Source organism: Bubalus bubalis, chromosome 7 (assembly GCF_019923935.1).
Source record: "Bubalus bubalis isolate 160015118507 breed Murrah chromosome 7, NDDB_SH_1, whole genome shotgun sequence".
NCBI lineage: Eukaryota > Metazoa > Chordata > Mammalia > Artiodactyla > Bovidae > Bubalus > Bubalus bubalis.
This window is the reverse complement of record NC_059163.1, coordinates 11,036,760-11,054,098: the sequence shown is the minus strand read 5'-3', so window position 1 is coordinate 11,054,098 and position 17,339 is coordinate 11,036,760. Positions and strand designations below refer to the sequence as shown.

Sequence of the window (17,339 nt, the reverse complement as noted above, 5' to 3'; positions counted from 1 at the left end):
GCGGGCTACAGTTTGTGGGGTCGCAAAGAGTTAGACGCGACTGAGCGACTAATGCTGCTACTGCTACTGCTCCTGCAGGAACAAGCAGCTGAGTTGGCTGGTGTGGTTGGCTGAGCAAAGGGCGGAGAAATAAGTGAGCTTCTGGCCCTAAGGGGGCCCCTTCCCACCAAGAGCAGGCCCCCGGTGCTTCCAAACAGGTTTTTGCAGCACAACCAAAAGGAATGTGGAAATCCCTAAGCAGTATATTCACACATGTTGTACACATTCTTTAAAAGTACTCTGTACATGAAAAGAGATACGGAAAAGCCCCTAGCAAAACTGGAAGGATGTAGTTTTGTTACTGTGATGGTTATGGTCTTTGAATGGAGCGAAAGGACCCTTGTTTCTGACCTACAGAGGCTTGTGGGCTGCTGGCTTTGCCCAACATTGACTAAGACAAAACCAGAGGCAGAGCTTCAGAAAGGTGGCTTGATTTTCTTTGGTGAAAGTTTGAAAAAATATTGAGTGACTCAAGAAAAGAGGGGAGAAAGCAATGGCAACCCACTCCAGTACTCTTGCCTGGAAAATCCCATGTACGGAAGAGCCTGATAGGCTACAGTCCATGGGGTCACAAAGAGTTGGACACGACTGAGCGACTTCACTTTCACTTTCACTTTCCTGCATTGGAGGAGGAAATGGCAACCCACTCCAGTGTTCTTGCCTGGAGAATCCCAGGGACAGAGGAGGCTGGTGGGCTGCCATCTATGGGGTCGCACAGAGTCGGACACGACTGACGTGACTTAGCAGCAGCAGCAGCAAGGAAAGAGACTGTGAGAGAAAGAGAGATCTGAATGTCTTTTCTTAATAAAGCATTTCCTCCAATTGAAAGGAAAACACAGAAGCCAGGGTAACCAGGAACCACCCTGATGGGTTAATCACCAGATGCCTCCCCCCAAATTCCTCTAAATGCTAGATCAGTGTGGGAAAGACTTGCTGACACCGGTGGCTTGGAAGGATGACAGAGAAGCTTGCCTCATGGCAGAGCTCGTCTCCCTATGCTCCTTGCAGGTGAGGATTTATTCACTTGCTCATGCATTCACTCATTCCTTCAATTAGGAATACTGCAGTCTGTACACAAGATGTATGTGTGTGTGTGTGTTTGTGTGTGTATTAGTGGCTTAGTCGTGTCCGACTCTTTGCAACCCCATAGACTGTAGCCCACCAGGCCCCTCTGTCCATGGGCCTCTCCAGGCAAGAACACTGGAGTGGGTTGCCATTTCCTTCTCCAAAAGGAACTATAGAAAGAAAGAAAGTGAAGTCGCTCAGTCGTGTCCGACTCTTTGCGACCCCATGGACTGTAGCCTACCAGGCTCTTCCATCCATGGGATTTTCCAGGCAAGAGTACTGGAGTGGGTTGCCATTTCCTTCTCCAGGCACACAAGATAGAACACCTCTATTTTCAAGTTCACCAGTTAGTGAGCTCCCTACGTGCTAGGCTTGAGAACATAGAGGTGGGCCAGATTTCACAGGTTCATCCATCTCTAGCAGTCTTAAGGCAGCAGGCACGTCCTTTCTGAGAAGCCCCCAGTCTGGATGAGATGCCCGTCCATCATAGGTGCTCCTGAGGTACTTTGCCCTCAAGCTTCACCACACACACTGCAATGGGAGCTCTGGGCTCTGCTCCCCACAGCTCTGGTCCCAGAGAGCTTCGCATAACACCCGGCAGCTAGTAGGTGCTCAATGAATAATGGTTGGAAGACTATAACAGTACTTCTCACAGCACTCTATGCCATCCAGTTACTTTTCTTCCTTCTTTCTAGTTTAATTTTTTATTATTTATGTGTTTTTTTTAAATTGAAGTATAGTTGATTTAAAATGTGTTAGATTCAGGTGTACAGCAAAATGATTCAATTATACATATACATATATCTGTTCTTTTTCAGATTCTTTTCCTTTGTAGGTTATTATAAAATATTGAGTATGTTTTCTTGTGCTGTACAGTAGATACTTAGAGTTTATGTATTTTATATACAGTATTGCTTGCATATGCCCTGTTGCTCAGTCACGTTGGACTCTTTGTGAATAGCTGAGCAGAATCCTCTGTCCATGGAATTCTCCAGGCAAGAATACTGGAATGGGTTGCCATTTCCTCCTCTAGGGGATCTTCCTGACCCAGGGATCAAACTCCTGTCTGCTGAGGCTCCTGCATTGGTAGGCTTATTCTTTACCACAGAGTGACCTGGGAAGCCCCTATACAGCAGTGTGTATATGGTAACCCTATTTTCCTAATTTATCCCTCTCCCTCAACCATGAGCTTGTTTACTATGACTGTAGGACTATTTCTGTTTTGTAAATAAGGTATTTTGTATTTTTTAATAGATTTCACATATAAGGGTTATCATATGGTATTTGTCTTTTCTATATTCCTTCTCTAGCCTTGCAAGGCCTGTGAGCTCTGGAAAGGCAAAGCCCTGCCTCTTTCTGCCTGACCACAAATGAATGATCCCTTCTACTGATGCACGATGAGCCTGGCCTGAGCTCAGATCCAGGACCCTGCCACATCCGGCAGTGACTGTATCCTGTTTCAATTTCCTCATATCAAAACACGAAAATGATTTCCACATCCAGAGCTACTGAAAAAAATTAGAAAGAATGCCTGTGACCTGCCTAGGACATACCATAGCAAATTATGGGCACACAATAATTACTCACTATTAATAGAAACTTCAATTTGTTTAAACTTCTAAAGCTCATTGAATTGGCAGAAAAAACAGCCTCTCTCTCTCTAGAGAACTTGTAGTTACACTTCTGCCAGATTCGCCAGTCTGTAACATTTTTGCCACATTTGGTTTATTGTCCTCCATACATACATACAGCTGTATAACCATACACACATGTATCTTCATGTACATGCACCTATGTATGTGTAAATTATAAATTCCAAAATATTGCTTTTCTGAGCCATTTGAAAGTAGGTTACTTATATTCTACCCTTTTACTTATTAATATTTTGGTGTGTAATTCCTAAGAATAAGAATATTCTCTTAAGTAGCCACACTACTGTTCCATTGGGGCTTCCCTGATAGTTCAGTTGGTAAAGAATCTGCCTGCAATGCAGGAGACCCTGGTTCAATTCCTGGGTCAGGGAAATCCACTGGAGAAGGGATATACTACCCACTCCAGTATTCTTGGGCTTCCCTTGTGGCTCAGCTGGTATAGAATCCACCTGCAATTCAGGACACCTGGGTTCAGTCCCTGGGTTTGGAAGATCCCCTGGAGAAGGGAAAGGCTACCCACTCCATTCTCTTCTGGCCTGGAGAATTCTATGGACTGTATGGTCCATGGGGTCACAAAGAGTTGGACATGACTGAGTGACTTTTATTTCACTTCACTTTCACTGTTCCATTTAGGAAATTTAACATTATTACAATACTTTCATTAAATCTACCTTCCAATATCACATATTTGTGAATTGTCCCATGATGTCCTTTAAGCCCTTTCTCTTTCAGTACAGGGTCTGGTGGCTGTTCGGTGGTCACGCCTATTTAGTCTCCTTTAATCTGGAAGGCTTCTCAGTCCTTAAAGAATCCAGACCAATTATAGACTGTTCACTATGGGTTTGCCTGATGTTTTCCTTTTGACTAGATTCAGGTGACTTGTAAGGGATGGTGTTTCCTCCTCAACACATTACATCCAGAGGCTATGGTCTCCACCTGCTCCTCACTGCTAAGGGTAATTCTGAGCACAAAGCCTAAGTGTCATCTGTTCTCACCAGTGTATGGTGACTGGCCTTCTTTTTTCAACTAAGAAGCAATCTGTGGGGAGACCCTTTTGACATCATGCCAGTATTCTGCTCCTTACTACATCTTCCCCTAGATCTGGATCAGCATTGATGATCCTTGCCTACTGGATCCTCCCTAGGATGGATCAGCATTGTGATTCCAGTACTCTAGCGCTCCCCACTTTTTTTTTAAGTTATTTATTTTTGGCTGCACTGGCTCTTCATTGCTGTGCGTGGGCTTTCTCTGACTGTGGTCCATGGGCTTCTCATTGCAGTGGCTTCTCTTGTTGCAGAAATTTGGCTCTAGGCGCAAGGGCTCAGTAGTTGTGGCACATGGGCTTAGCTGCCCCACGACCTGTGGAATCTTCCCAGGGATCAGACTCATGTCCCCTGCTTTGGCAGATGGATTCTTAACCCCTGGGCCACCAGGGAAGGCCCCTCTCTCCACTGTCATCACAGGCATTCTACAATAAGAAAGAACTCTTTTTGAGTAGGCAAGGTGATGAATCTAAGGATATTTATCCTATTGTCAGAAGAGAATGGGACAAGTGTGTTGGTAAGAGAGCAAGCTGGAGATGAAGATTTATATGTTAACCCCTGAGAAGCCCTGAGAATGTCTCAGAACAAAGAGAAATAAAGCCAAGGGATCATGGGAAACTCAGCATAGGAATCAGAAAGAAGTTGCAGTTGCAGGAGATTCAGTGGTTCAGGGAGAACCTAGGCAGGAGCTGCAGGCAAAGGGATGGGTCAGATCCCACTGGGGCCACATTCTAAACGGTTGAGGAAACTCTCTATACCTTTAACCCTGTTTATTCTTCCATAAAACTGTGATCATCGTACTGATGTCGTAGCATTTCCCCACATTCTGGACAGAAATTGGATCTAAAGCATACTACCTAACATCATGTAGGTACTCATTAAATGGGAACTCCTTTTCCTTCTCTTCCCTGTGTGCTGGTCAGATGTTGTCATGGAAACACACCTCTCTGCTTACTCCAAGGTCTCTTTAAAATTGTTGGGATTACTTCAAAAGTTTGGTGTTTAAAAAAAATTTGAAATGAGAAATTCTGAAGGTGAATAATATGCTCTATTTCCTGCTAATAGTAAGTTAAATGCTCAAAAGCCACTTCTGAGCTTAACTAGGAAGTCTCAGAGATGCTTACATTTCAAAATTGTCCTAATTATTTTTGGTCAATTAAATATGACAAACATGATTTTGCATGATGATAATGATATCACCATTTTATTAGTACCAACAAAATACAATCATAATAATGACTGCTTTTCAAATTGAATATGCAGTATTTTTGCTACCTCCTTTTCCATCCTCACAACTGTTTTGTCTGTATTCTTTCCATTTTATAGATGAAGACACTGAGACAGAGTGTCCATGAGACCTGCCAAAAGTCTTATTGCTGGAAAGGGGCAATAAGTATACTTTTTTCTCCAAAATGTATATACTTTGCATTCCAGGTTACTTCTGGACAGTGATTTCATTTCAATGTGTTGAAAAGAATATGTTTTCCATTTGCTTCTTCTAAGCTTGATTTAGGATAACCAAGTGCAATCAATCATCTGACTGAGGCAGAGATGGTTATTTCTCAACAAATATTCTGGGCATCTCCCTTCATTTCTCACTTGCACTTGCCATTAGGTTGAGGCCAATGATTCCTTCTGTCCAAAGAATCTGAAACGGAATGATACATTACTTCCAGGTGGAGACAGTTAACAAGCCAGTGTGCTTCTCCCCCGTTTATCTTCCCCATGCTAAAGTGACTTTAGAAGGAACATGCTAAAGAGGCTAAATTATAAGCTGAAGAAACCCTGGATCTCTGAATCACAGGATGGAGGAGCATCCCAGGCAAGCCACATCAGACTTTGTGTGTGGAAGAAATCAACTTCCATTTCTCTAAGCCCCCATGATCATAAAGTTTATTTGTTACTGCAGCACAATCTAGCCTATCCTGACTGACATGGTAGGGGACCGTTTTTTGGTGGCCAGTTATCATGGAAGGCATAAGAATCTCATAATTTGGGGTTCCAAAGTGGCTAGGGGACTCCACGTATCACCATCAAAATAAAAAATGAATGACCTAACCTCTCTCTCTCTTTCTCTCTCTCTATGTATAAGCAAATATACCATGATCTTGTTCTTTAGAGCTGGAGGTGGAGGTGTAAAGAAATAGAAACTCCTTCCTTTTCTGTACTGAGATATAGGTTAAGCTAAATAGAAAAAAAAAATCTTTCTCTTCCAACCCAGAAGGACAGAGAAAGAAGGATCTGTAGGAAGAGGCAGGCATATACTTGGGAGAACATTTTAAATATTGTTACCACAAAAAGCATCTGCAAACATCAGAATCTAAAAGAAAGGAATCACAGCTAACGAGATGTAACCTGATTAGAGAAAATCATTTCAAAATCACTGTGGGTTTTCACTTCTGCACTGGAAGGCTAAGCTTTGCCTGAATCTTATTAATAGGAGAATGATGCCAAGATAACTAGGACTGATAAGGGATAAATACAATTTGTCTTGATTCAACTGCAAACATCACATGTTTTGAAAGATTATTATAAGTGACTCTCAAATTTGGATAATTCTTTTCTAAAATAAGTTTTGTTGCTCTATAAAAATATTTTCAATTTCCCTAGATGAGAAATGGGAGAGAGAGGTTAATTAAAAGTCAACTGAAGACTACTTAGGCACTTAAACATTTAATTTCTTGAGCTTCAAACTTAAATAGCTCAAACTATAAAATAGCTGACTTTTATGATTCATGATTTTACTCTTTAAACATTGGTTTTTATTTCCTTGGTTTGATTTAAATCCTATCCTAAAACTTTGCAGAATCTTAGGTTTTGAATAACCAACCACGTCCGCATTTACTTATTTTTTTTTTATTTTTTAACTTTACAATATTGTATTGGTTTTGCCATATATCAACATGAATCCGTCACAGGTATACACATGTTCCCCATCCTGAACCCTCCTCCCTCCTCCCTCCCCGTACCATCCCTCTGGGTCGTCCCAGTGCACCAGCCCCAAGCATCCAGTATCGTGCATCGAACCTGGACTGGCGACTCGTTTCATATATGATATTATACATGTTTCAATGCCATGCGTGAATGAGTCTAAGTTTGCAAGCAGAGAGATCACTAAAATCGAAAGAGTCTCTTTAATACCTCAGAACGCTGATTGCAGGTTTCTCCAAATCTTCTAATTTATACTTTCTCCGCTGCCTCTCTGCCTCCCACTCTCACACCTTCCCTCTCCCTGTGTGAATTATCCAGCTGATACCCATCTTTCAGAATCCCACTCATTCCTCATGATCCAGTTCAAACTGCTATCGCTTTGAGAGATCTTTCCTGATCATGACGGTCTTTCCTTTTCTTGATTTTCTTTTATTTATTTATTTTTAATTTTATTTTATTTTTAAATTTTACATAATTGTATTAGTTTTGCCAAATATCAAAATGAGTCCACCACAGGTATACATGTGTTCCCCATCCTGAACCCTCCTCCCTCCTCCCTCCCCATACCCTCCCTCTGGGTCGTCCCAGTGCACTGATTTTCTATTATATTATCTGGGGAAACCACTGGTCATTCCACAAAGCTCGTACTGTGTTGTTAAGTGTCTTTTTGCGTTTACATGCCCTATCTCCTTATTTACCCTGTAGATTTCCTGGGCTCTGCCACTCTCTCCAGTGCCCTGTAGAACATCTGTAGTTTTGGCCTGATACTAGATGGAATTGCCAAAGCTCTCATGTGGTGCCTGCATTCAGGATTTATGTTCAGCTGTCTCCAGATGGACAGGGAGGCCTGGTGTGCTGCAGTCCATGGGGTCATGAAGAATCGGGCATGACTGAGAGACTAAACTGAACTGTCTCCAGTACTAAGTTGGAGGGGCAATAGTAGTCTACTCCAGCCCGGAAAGAAGGTCAATGTCCAAAGCCCAAGGCCAGTTGTTTAGTCTTTCAGTCATGTCTGATTCTTTGTGACCCCATGGACTATAGCCCACCAGGCTCCTTTGTTCATGGGATTTCTCAGGCAAGAATCCTGGAGTGGATTGCCATTTCCTTCTCCAGGGGATCTTCCTGACCCAGGGATTGAACCTGTGTCTCCTGCATTGGCAGGCAGGTTCTTTACCCCTGTGCCAGCAGGGAAGGCTAGCTGTAGACTCTTGCCATTGAGTGAGACAGATTGCAGGGCCGTGATAACAGACAGGAAATCCTGGCTAGAGTTTAAATGTGTTCAGGAGACGTATTTGGAGTGTGCCATATTAAAAATGAAACCTTGTTTATTAATATTTAATGACAACTTTGAGCATGCATTAAAGGAAGATTAAGAATTTTCTGTACCTGCTAATAGAGTCCAAGAAACGCAGCTCATTATGGGCAAGTGATTCATGTGACACAGCGGGTAAGCCTTGTTTTACCTTGAAGAACACCTTCCAGAACTTTTAAGACTGGGATATCTGATGTTCTCGCCAGGCTTCAAGCCATTGTACATATTTCCCATCTGTCTACAAGTACCCTTAGCTTTACCAGGATAACTTCTTTGTTAGGAGGGTTTTTGTTTGATTTTGTTTTGCATTTTAATCTTTATAAGGGCAACTTCACACACCCTAAATATTTTCTTTTTGGAGAAGCAAAGAGTTCTTTTTTCCCATCTTTGTTCCTCACCCTGAGTTAAGTTACTTGTTTCTATCATATGCATCCTGTACTTCCACTATGGTAGCAGTTTTCTACTGTGATTTCTTTATTTAATTAGCCCCTTTCTTGATAGCCTAAGCATGTGTGTGTGCATGAGCCCTCAGTCATGTCCAACTCTTTGAGACCCTTTGGACTGTAACCCGCCAGGCTCCTCTGTCCAGGGGATTTCCAAGGCAAGAATATTGGAGTGGGTTGCCATTTCCTTCTCCAGTGGATTTTCCCAACTCAGGGATTGAATCCCCCTATCTTGCATCTCCTGCATTGGCAGGTGAATTCTTTACCAGCTGAGCCACCAGGGAAGTCCCACTGATAGCATAAGCTCTATGAATGCAGAAACCAAGCCTGTCTTGTTAACTGCTGAATCATTTTCCCCTCACACAGTGCCTTGATATATCAGGCAGGCACTCCAAAAATATTTGTTGAAAAAAAATAAATATAGTTTCCAAACTTCAGAGATGAAAGAGGAAAAAATTCAGGCAAACTAAACTAGAGTTGTGCCTTTCAGTTCAACCTAGCTAAAATCCTTCACATTATTGAAGAAGAAATTGACATTTACACTAGAAATCTAACTGTGCAGTGTTTATACAATGCATTTATTAGGAAGACAGTAAGCTATTTAAAGTTCTCATTTTGTGGGTAAATTTTACATTTTTACCTACATGGGATGTGTTGTCCTAAATTTTCCTGAACAAACCATTTAATAGATGTGTTTAGATTCTGTAGCCCCTACCTGATTACTGCAGTTAAACCTTGTCCCCAGAATGGAGATGCATTTGTGTGCTCCCTTTTTACAAGGGAGACATGACTAATACTTGTTAATGCTTATATGAGTAGCACAAACTCACAGCTGTTGAGTACTTATTAGGTATTAGTTACTGTTCTAAAGTATTTACATCAATTATTAGAGACCACAACCCCTGTATGAGATCAGCACTATTATTATCTTAATTCATTAATTTATACACCAGACACATATTGGGTTCCTGCCACATACAATGCAATGAGCTGGGAAAAGGAAAAAGAATAGCCATTTACACTGACTCCAAGTCTGCCTTTCTGGTGCTACATGCACATGCGGCTGTTTGGAAAGAAAGGGGCCACTTGACCACCCGAGGGTCCCCAATCAAATATGGTGATCAGATTCTTCGACTCTCGGAGGCAGTCCATCTGCCTACTGAGGTTTCAGTCTCCCACTGTAAAGGACACCAAAAAGGGAACACGGAAGTGGCACAAGGGAACCAAGCAGCTGATCAGGCAGCTAGGAGAACAGCATTACAGAACCATGACCTAATAGGGATTGCCACCTTAGTTCCACAGACTAATTTGCCAGAAACTCCTTCATATACTGAAGGTGAGACTCTTAAAGCTAAGAGCGAGGGCTTTCAAGAAGATCATATGGGGTGGTTCCAAAAGGAGGGACTCCTTTTTCTGCCTGGAAACCTCCAATGGAAGTTGGTGTACTCTTTACATTCCACTACTCATTTAGGAGAAAAGTCCCTCCAAAGATTACTAGAAAGGTCCTTCAGAAGAACAGGCTTCCAAACAACTATAAGACAGGTGGTCTCCTCTTGTCTCACTTGCCAATTAAACAACCCCCAAGGAGCTCGAAGACCCCAGCTGGCCCAGCCTGTCCAATGATGTGGGGCCTACCCAGGAGAGAACTGGCAGATGGACTTCACCCAGATGCCAGTTTCTCAAGGGTACAAATATACATTCACAGGATGGATTGAAGGCTTTCCCACCTGGACTGAGAAGGCTGAGGATGTAGTAAAAAAATTGCTCCATGAAATCATTCCAAGATTTGGTCTGCCCAGGTCATTACAAAGTGACAATGGGACATCATTTACTTCTAAGGTCACCCAAGGAGTCTCGAAAGCATTGGGCATTAATTATTATCTCCATTGTGCCTGGAGGCCTCAATCTTCAGGAAAAGTACAAAGAGCCAATCAATTCTTAAAATCAGCGATAAAAAAGATAATCCAGGAGACCTCCCTGGGATAGAAGGAGGCTTTACCAATAGCTCTCCTCCACACCCGCATTGCCCCTAAGGAACAGGTTGGTCTTAATCCTTATGAGATGCTATATGGGAGACCTTTTGTTTATGTCAATGACCTCTTCCTAGATCCAGAGGTTCAGACCCTCCAGTCTTATACCATAGCCATTGGGCAATTCCAACAGGATATATGCTTGTGGGGTATGAACCAGGACCCAAAAGATTCTAAAGAGTCACCACTATATGCTCCAGGAACTCAAGTCCTAATTAAAGTCCAGCCCACATGGAAGGGCCCCTATCCTGTAATACTTTCTACCCCCACAGCAGTCAAGGTACCAGGACATGACTCCTGGATTCACTACTCACAAGTCAAACCATGGAAGGAAACAGAAGAGGACACTCAATACACCAGTGAGCCCCTGGGAGATCTCAGATACCTATTCAGAACTACCATTGAGTGTCATTCTAATGAACACCCCCAAAATCTGGTTTCTGGGGATAAGATTTCTCAGGATAGCTCTAAGGAGCCAACACAGCTTGACAGAGACTGTACTCCAAAACAGACAGGAGATAGATCTTCTGATCCCTGAACAAAGAGGGACTTGAGCCATCCTGGCGATGTGAATTTAAAATTGACCAATGTCCCTACTAGTCCTTGTTATGCTATATTGATGATGCCTATGATTATTCCATGTACTGTCAATTGTCTAACCTGTTTTGTCTCTGCCCAGGTCAACCAGCTACGACATGCAGTGCCAGTTCAACAAAGATATAAAACTACAGCTGACCACGGAAAATATCACACACCCTTGGACACTGCTATAAGGACTCTGAGGACTGAGACTAGCAAGAGGGGGAGGCCCAATACCCCTCATCGCCCCAGTTCCGCAGGAAGTAGCCAGAAAGACCTCGACGCCCCTCTTCCCAAAGAATTGGGCCTCCTATCTCTTGAGGGGGGAATGTTAGGTAGGTAGAATAGGGAAAAGGAGTCCAAAATGGCGGTGGCAAAAAGACAAGGAAGGTCAAAGGGAGGTCCGAGGACCAGAGTGAAGACTTCAGGCAGAACAAACAGAACAAACAGCACTCCTGGCTAAGCCCAATTTGCATAGGGCAGGCCCAGGTGGAGGAAAAAACATATAAAAGGAGGAGCCAAAGCGCTTTCTCTCGGACTCTCTCTCTCCCTCGTGCATGCGCGCTCTCTCTCTCTCTCTTTCTCTCTCTCTTTCTCTCTCTCACTCTCTCTCTCACTCTCTCTCCCCCCCTCCCCACGCACTCCTCCACTCTCTTCTCTTCAAGTCTTGGACTCTCCTGCTATCTTCTAAATAAAATAGAGCTGTAACACTGAAAAAAAAAAAAAAAAAGAAAGAAAATGAAAGTGAAAGCCACTCAGTTGTGTTTGACTCTATACAACACCATGGACTATACAGTCCATGGAATTCTCCAGGCCAGAATATTGGAGTGGGTAGCCTTTCCCTTCTCCAGGAGATCTTCAAAACCCAGGGGTCAAACCCAGGTCTCCCACATTACAGGCGGATTCTTTACCAGCTGAGCCACAAGGGAAGCCCAATGCATTGAGATAGGCATTAGGAAATATGATAGGGATTAAAATAAGTGTAACATTTTGGCCCATTGGAATTTACATCCTAGCAGAGCATAAGAGAGCAATAAGACAAACATCAATTAAGCTAAATGTTAAGAGTGTTACAAACAAGTGTAGCAAGGAAGGGAAAAGGGAGTGCTGGGTTATGCAATTTTTCAGAGAGAGTTCAGCGAAGGCTTTACTGATAAGGGACATATAAGCAGAAATAGGGAGAAGGGAAGAGAGGGAGCCATTCAGATATCTGGGGGAAATAGCATGAAGAAAATTCTGGGCTAGGGACATGGAATATTTGGGATCAGGAGTGAATTTCATATAGTTAGAGTACAGGAGCTTCCTCATTGGCTCAGCAAGTAAAGAATCCACTTGCAATGCAAGAGACACAGGAGATGCATGTTTGATCCCTGGATCGGGAAGATCCCCTGGAGAAGGAAATGGCAACGCACTCCAGTATTCTTGCCTAGAGAATCCCATGGACAGAGGAGCCTGGTCAAATAAATGGGTTCCAAAGAGTTGGACATGACTGAGCAACTAAGCACATACATACATACATAGACATACTTACATAAATACATAGAGTACAAGAAATGAGTGAACAAGGAGAGCACTGCGAAGGAAGGAACAACTAACATGGGTCTTACAGATTATTTTGTGAAGGGCTCATTCTGAATGGCAGGGGATATTATTGGGGGCTTTGAGATGAAAATGACACGAGCTGGTTTGTATTTTAAAAGGGTATTCTGGTTTCAGTAGTTAAGAATTCACCTGCCAATGCACGAGACTCAAGAGACTCAGGTTCGATCTCTGGGTAGGGAAAATCCCCTGAAGTAGGAAATGTCAACCCACTCCAGTATTCCTGCCTGGAGAATTCCATGGAGAGAGGAGCCTGGTGTGCTACAGTCCATGGGATCGCAAAGAATCTGAAGCGACTGAGTGACTGAGCACAGCAGAGCACCAAGCACTGGTTGTGTTGAGAATAGATGGATGGGTCAAGGGCAGGGCCAGGAAGCCCAAATAGGGGACCATGGCAGTAATTCAGAGAGGAGATGCGGACAGGTGGCTGAGACAGGATTGTACTGGTGCAGAGGGTGAAAACTGCTTGGGTTCAGTGGTTTGTTTTTTGGTTGTTGTTCTTTTGGTTGATTTATTTTTTGAGGGGTAAAGCCCATGGGATTTGCTGATGAATGGAATGTGGACTATGAGAGAATGAGAGAAATCAAAGATGACTCTAAAGCATTTGTGCAACTGTAAATGTTGAGTTGCTATTTACCGAGATGGGAAAAAAAGAAGAAAGGACAGCTTTAGGATAAAAGATGGTGGGTTTAAACTTGGACAGTTTTGTCTTAGGTTCCTGTTGGAGTGCCAATAGAGATGTTAAAGAGGAACTGGATATATCTGGAGTTCAGGAGACAGTTTGGGGCCGGAGTCACAAATCTGAGAGACTTCAACATAGGAATGGCATTAAAACCCTAAAAAATGAAGTGGGCTTATCTAGGAAATAAGGAACAGCGATTCAAGAACTGAGACCTGGAGCAGTCAGTATTTGGGTGTTGTATCCATTCAGGGAAATAGATGCTTGAGCAGTATAAGGGGCTTCCTAGCCGTTTTGCCAGTGAAAGAAAAAGAGGGAAGATGCAGAAGAGGGTCCGGAAAGCCTTCAGGCCACAGAGCAGACCTGACACCTCTGAATGGGCAGAGTCTGGAGGAAGCACAATTATTAATAGGCAGAGTGAGACTCCGACTATGATGCAGTTTTGACAATGTCTTGGCAATCCCAAGGAGGAGATCCAAAATGAAGTTTGCCCTTTAACAGGGCCCCAGTTTGGACCAATGGTGGTAGGATGTGTGTATCTATGCTCTGTCATTGACTAGGGCCATTGAAGGGCATAGGGCTTCCCTCACAGCTCAGTTGGTAAAGAATCTGCCTGCAATGTAGGAGACCCCGGTTCGATTCCTGGGTCAGGAAGATTCACTGGAGAAGGGATAGGCTACCCACTCCAGTCTTCTTGGGCTTCCCTGATGGCTCAGCTGGTAAAGAATCCACCTGCAATGTGGGAGGCCTGGGTTGGGAAGATCCCCTGGAGAAGGGAAAGGCTACCCACTCCAGCATTCTGGCCTAGAGAATTCCATGGACTGTACAATCCATGGTGTCGCAAAAGAGTTGGACATGACTGAGTGACTTTCACTTTCCTTTTCTTCATTGATGGGCAGGACCTCAGCGTGAATTCTGCAGTGGAAGCCAGTGGTGCTGCTGCTGAAGGCCAAGAGCTAATGACACTGCTCTCAGCTTCCTGTCAAGGTCTTGCTTCAAGATCTGAGCAGCGTATCTCCACGGTGGCCACAGTTATGAATTCACCCATGAGAACTCTGAATCCCAGAAAGATGAGGTAACTAGTCCAACATCAAACAGCAAGTAAGTGGCAGCCTGTCTGCAGATCTGATTTTTAACCAAAATGCAAGACTGGTTCCCTCCAATGAGCATATGTGTGAGTGTCAAATAATGAATTGGATTTTATTTGCCATTGTACCAAGAACTTAAACAACAACAACCATTGGTTTGAGGTAGCCTCAATGAAAGAGGTGGACCCACTCAAAGTCTCCTTTTTTTCTTTGGTGCTGAAATTTTCTTGGAATGTTTTCTTCATCTTCCTCTCCACCCAGCTCCCCACACTCAGGCACATAAACCCTGCCTTTTTGATCCCTGTGCCAAGTTTATAAAATATTCATAGATTATTAAAAAACTGCTTCCTCCTTCATGAAGCTTTCTTGGGTTCTTAAGCAAAAGCAGCATTTAACACTTCTAAATTTTTGTAATACTTTAATCTGATTGTCATTCATGACTTCATGCCTGCAGTGATAAATGTGTACTTCATCTTCCCATCTCTTCATCATCAGCTCTTGGTCCTCGAGTGGTAACTTGAGGGATCAAGGCACAAGGCATGACCCATTGCAGGTCAACAACTGCTACTCTTCAGTTACAAGACTTCTTCAGTCTGTTCTGCTTTCTGAATGAATTCTCTGTGCCTTTTTCAGAAGCTGACATTTCTATTAGGTGGTGCAGTGGTTAAGAATCTGCCTAACAATGCAGGAGATGCAGGAAACATGGGTTAAATCTCCGGGTCGGGAAGATCCCTGTGGAGAAGGAAATGGCAACCCACTCTAGTATACTTGCCTGGAAAATTCCATGGACAGAGGAGCCTGGCAGGCTATATAGTACATGAGATTGCAAAGAGTCAGACATGACTGAGCCATTTCTCTTGGAATTACTGCCTTTTCTCCAAAGTTCAGCTGAAGGGCTCCCTTCTTTAGAAAACTTCCTCTACCATCTCCTAGGAGTCTCATCTAGATATCTCTACTCTGTGTTCCCACTCACACCATATTAGCATCTTTCAAAGACTCTTGACAGTGACCTCAAGTTAGAAATATATTTTACATCATGACTTGGTGCACAAGCCGACACAGCTTCCCACGCAATTGAAATGCAATTGTCTCACCAAAATTCTTGTATCTTTACTGCTGTGCAATGCCCACTGATATATTCTGGTATGTTTTATTTCTTTTTTAAAAAAATGCTGTCTGCAGCCTACTAAATTGATTTAATGACCTGCCAATGGGTCTCAACACACAGCGTGAAAAACACTGCCCTCTATGGACCTTCATTAATACACTCCGCTTACAATACTGACATCATTAGTATACTTGTCTGTTTCCCCCAGCAGGCAGTAAACTCTGAGGGTAGGGATCATATCTTATTCTTATTTTCTTTTCTATTTTAGCACAAGTAAATGTCTGAGGAATGAATAAGTGAGTGCAAGCAGGCTCTAAAGTCTTGACAACCGCCTACTCCCAGTTTGAAAATGTAACAGAGTTTCCAGGATGCTGAAATGTTTACCTTAGACTTAGTAGAAACTTCTCTCTTAGCCCATGGATGTTTGCCTCCTTTATGTCCTGGGTGCCAGTGGTACAGTTAGCCCAGTAGGCTTACTATTCTGGAAAGTTCTCTTTTCCCACTTTATTTGTCCACTCCTGTTGTCAGAACATACAGAGCTACTTCTTTGGCCTTAGCTGATGGTCCAAGGGTGGACACCGAACATGAGGTGAGCTTCTTTCTTTCTTTTTCTAAAAACATTTTTTTTATTGATATATTTTTTTTGGCTCCAAAATCACTGCAGATGGTGACTGCAGCCATGAAATTAAAAGACGCTTACTCCTTGGAAGGAAAGTTATGACCAACCTAGATAGCATATTCAAAAGCAGAGACATTACCTTGCCAACAAAGGTTCGTCTAGTCAAGGCTATGGTTTTTCCTGTGGTCATGAATGGCTGTGAGAGTTGGACTGTGAAGAAGGCTGAGCGCTGAAGAATTGATGCTTTTGAACTGTGGTGTTGGAGAAGACTCTTGAGAGTCCCTGGGACTGCAAGGAGATCCAACCAGTCCATTCTGAAGGAGATCAGCCCTGGGATTTCTTTGGAGGGAATGATGCTAAAGCTGAAACTCCAGTACTTTGGCCACCTCATGTGAAGAGTTGACTCATTGGAAAAGACTCTGATGCTGGGAGGGATTGGGGGCAGGAGGATAAGGGGACGACAGAGGATGAGATGGCTGGATGGCATCACTGACTCGATGGATGTGAGTTTGAGTGAACTCCGGGAGTTGGTGATGGACAGGGAGGCCTGGTGTGCTGCGATTCATGGGGTCGCAGAGGGTCGGACACGGCTGAGCGACTGAAGTGAACTGGACTGAGGTGCTTTACAATGTTGTGTTAGTTTCTGCTGTACAGCAAGGTGAATCAGCTATGCCTATGCATGTATGCCGTCTTGGATTTCCTTCCCATTTAGGTCTCCACAGAGCACTGAGTAGAGTTCTCTGCTGTAGAGTAGGTTCTCACCAATTATCTATTTTATGCATAGTATCTATAGTATATATATGTCAGTTGCAATTCCCTAATTCATCCCATTTCGCCCTTTCCTCCTTGGTATCCATATGTTTGTTCCTTCTATTTTGTAAATAAGATGATCTGTACCAATTTTTTTCCAGATTCTATATATATGTGTTAATATAAGGTATTTGCTTTTTTCTTTCTAACTTACTTCATTCTGCATGACAGACTCTAGGTCTATCTATGTCACACTAAGTACCCAATTTCATTTCTTTTTGAAATTCTATTTCAAAAAGAAATACAATGTATTTCAATGCTAAATATTGGGGCTTCTCTGATGGCTCATTTTGGTAAAGAATCTGCCTCCAGTCTGGGAGACCTGGGTTTGGTCCCTGGGTT

At 43.1% G+C, this 17,339-nt stretch overlaps 1 protein-coding gene across 3 annotated transcripts in view; it reads left to right on the top strand.

Annotated features, from left to right (window-relative positions):
• Positions 1-11,256, top strand: part of LOC112586144 (opioid growth factor receptor-like) — a 46,746-nt gene extending 35,490 nt beyond the window's left edge. For 2 of the 3 annotated variants that reach the window (XR_006552137.1, XR_006552136.2), the window contains one exon: positions 11,195-11,256. The gene's annotated coding sequence lies outside the window, so the exon portion shown is untranslated. The remainder of the gene's footprint in view (positions 1-11,194) is intronic. The other variant, XR_006552135.1, reaches the window with a different exon arrangement.
• The last annotated feature ends 6,083 nt before the right edge of the window (positions 11,257-17,339 follow it).